Raw genomic sequence first — 3,183 nt, 5'->3', positions numbered from 1 at the left:
TTCTTTCTTTTAAATGAATGTGAATTAACATGACTTTTATTGCAAATATTTTACAGCATCCCTTGAAACAACTTGCAAGACCTTGGCTAAAAGGAACCCCATTTAAAAAAATAAACTCAAGCCCTAGCTGGTTTGGCTCAGTGGATAGAGCATCAGCCTCAGTGGACTGAAGGGTCCCAGGTTTGATTCTGGTCCAGGGCACATGCCCGGGTTGCAGGCTTGATCCCCAGTAGGGGGTGTGCAGGAGGCAGGCGATCAATGGTTCTCTTTCATCATTGATGTTTTTATCTCTCCCTCTCTGAAATCAATAAAAAATATATTTAAAAAACAAAATAAAATCAACTCAAGCAGTCGTGAGCTGTTGCAGCACAGTAGTAGTCACTAGGGGAGCATTACTGCAACAGTCCTAGGAAATAGCAGCCAGCAGGTATAACTGTCACTGGACAACCAATGAGTCTGGGCTGCCTGTCACTACTGGAGCCAATGAAACAGAGACAGGGTTGAGTCATATATGAGCGTTTACTCCAATAATATCAGCAGTGTGGGAGAGCAGCAGGTCAGCCACAAGAATCTGCTCTCCAGCCCCCCATAAGCCAGCTGCTTATATTGGGTAGGATAAAGATTATACCGGGAAGTAGGAATTTTAGGCTTGGGGAAGTAGGCAAGGGGGGCTGGGGTAGGACTCCATTGTTTGGGCAACAGGTTGTTCATCTTTCCATGGTAGTAGGCAGTTCTTGAATGGGGATGCACCTCGTTCCAAGGTTGACTTTCAGGAGCAAGGTTGACTCCTAGGTCCCTGGGGGCATACAACTCCCAGCCAGGTTACAATGTGCTTTCTTTAATCAGAACAAAACAATCAGGGTTAACAGAGCACGGGTAATATTGCTTATTTTATTTCTTAGTCCCCAATATTCTATTTCTGCCCCTACCATAACCTCCATCTGGGAGACAATGTGCAAGAGAGAGAGAGTCCCTGGAAGGTCCCAGAAGCACTACCTCCAAAGGTATTCCAGGAGTAATCCTTCCAGTAAACCCCCTTTCATAGGAGCTAGTTTCAATCCTTGCAAACAAATGATTGTTGTCTAGATCCTGCCGAATTGGCACTCAAAAAAAGGGTACATGGAGACCAGTAAGCAGCTTGGCAGGCCCATCTCCTGCCTCCTCTCTGACCATCAGAGCACCCTGTGGTGAGAAGAGTGAAAGAGAGCAGTTACCTCAGTTCTGCAATCACTGATGTGCTGCCTCCTTTTATCATAACCAGATCTTACACTCGCCTACCTAACAGAACCATCTACCCATATTTGCAGACTTAAACTCTGGATAAGAGAAGCTATTTTACCTGGCTTCTTTGACTGGTGTCCTTGGATGGAGCAAAGGAAAAAGAGACATTAAATAACAAGGAGAGGAAAAATAAAGCCATGCATGGAGACATGCAGCAATATATTCCCAGACACGCATGCTCCATTCGACAGAGCCCACAAAAGACCCCCGATTTGGGAAAAGACTCTGTTTCATGAGAGTAATTCTTCCTGGGCTTTTCAATAAAAACATTGTTACTCTCTTGGACAGTCTGGCACCTAATTTCTACTATAAAACAAGCTCCAACTTGGTCTGGCAGTACGGGGGAAAAGTGAAGTTTGAAAAAATAATTTTCCAGCCCCACACCCCACTTCATTGTGGTACCATCCTTGACTCTCCCTCCAGGAGCCTGTAACTGCTTTCTGTCCCTTGTGCCTAAGGCCTGGTCAAACACAGTGGTGGTGGCCCTGTCCCCAAAGCTCTGCTTTCTGCCATGTGATGGGGGTGGTGCTATTCCTGCTTCCGTGGTGTAGACAAACGCTTTGGGTTACACAGGCTGACCGCACACAGCTCCGTAGCCCCGTGGCTTCTCAGGTCTGTTTCCTAACGTATAGAACGGGTATTTCTTCCCTAGTAAGGTTGTTGACAGGATCCAATGAGACAGCAAATGCTAAGCTCCAGGCTGGGCACAGGCACAGGGAAGGCTCCACCCTGAAGATCCTGGGCTCACCCCTACCTCCCCGGGGTAACAAAGTACTCGTCTCCTTAGGGTTAATGTAGTGGCACCAAAGGAGCATGGAATTTAAGGACGAGTTTAAAGGCTGTGACAAGTGGGCAGAGGATGAGGACTTGCTACGGGCCCCGATCCCCCCGACACATGACCCTCCACTCCCCACCCGGCCACTGATTGGCCGAATGTGCTTTCATACCACTGTGGACTCAGACCCTCAGAGAGGGTTCAGGAAGCCATGCAGCAGAAAGGCCGGAGGAAGGGGACCGGTAGAAAGCACAATTCTGCATAAAGATCAAAACTGAAATTCTACTGATAACATTTTTTGTTGCTAATCCTCACCTGAGGATATTTTTCCCACTGATTTTTAGAGAGTGAAAAGGGGGGAGGGATAGGGAGAGAGAGCTAGAGATAGAGAGAAAGAAAGAAACATCAATGTGAGAGAGACACATCGATTGTTGCCTCCCGCACACACACCCCAACTGGCGCTGGGGATTGAGCCTGAAAACGGTTCAGTGTGCAGGCCGACACTCTAACCACTGAGCAACCGGCCAGGGCTCTACAGATAAATTTTACTGTGAAAGAAAGATGGGTGCATTAATGGGAGTTACGATTTGATGAAGTTAGGATTAACTGCTGTCTTAGCTGATTTTTAATATCCTGAGTTGAAAGAAAGTTTAAAGTCATTCTTATTATTAAATGCTTAGCCAATTCAGAGTTCTTTGGGTGAACTAAAATATCTTTTAACATGTCAGGGAAATTAAATGACTTTTTTTTAGAGCTTACGATAAATCTATTTGACTCTTTGTTAGCAAAAGCTTTAAATTCATCATTCATTGAAATTAATCTTGTTCATTCAATAACTTTTAATTCCAAGAAATAGCATACTTATTAGATTTTAACCATACAGACTTAAACAACCAAATCCAGGCAGTGAATCTGAGTAAATTTAGCTGATGATGGGGCTGGGAATTTCATTCCCTGAAATATCTTAGAAAATAAAGCCTACGATTGTTAATGTGAGGATAGCAATACATGTGTACATTATTGTGTCAACCTTTAGTTTGTTGTAGTTTTTAAATTTAACTCGTTAGTTATTCCCACACCATTTTGCATAAAGAATAAAAGACCAGCCCTCGCAGGCTTGGCTCAGT

This window comes from Myotis davidii, unplaced genomic scaffold (genome assembly GCF_000327345.1).
Source record: "Myotis davidii unplaced genomic scaffold, ASM32734v1 scaffold1497, whole genome shotgun sequence".
NCBI classification, from domain to species: Eukaryota; Metazoa; Chordata; class Mammalia; order Chiroptera; family Vespertilionidae; genus Myotis; species Myotis davidii.
The sequence above is the reverse complement of the archived record's forward strand: the minus strand, read 5'-3'. Positions refer to the sequence as shown.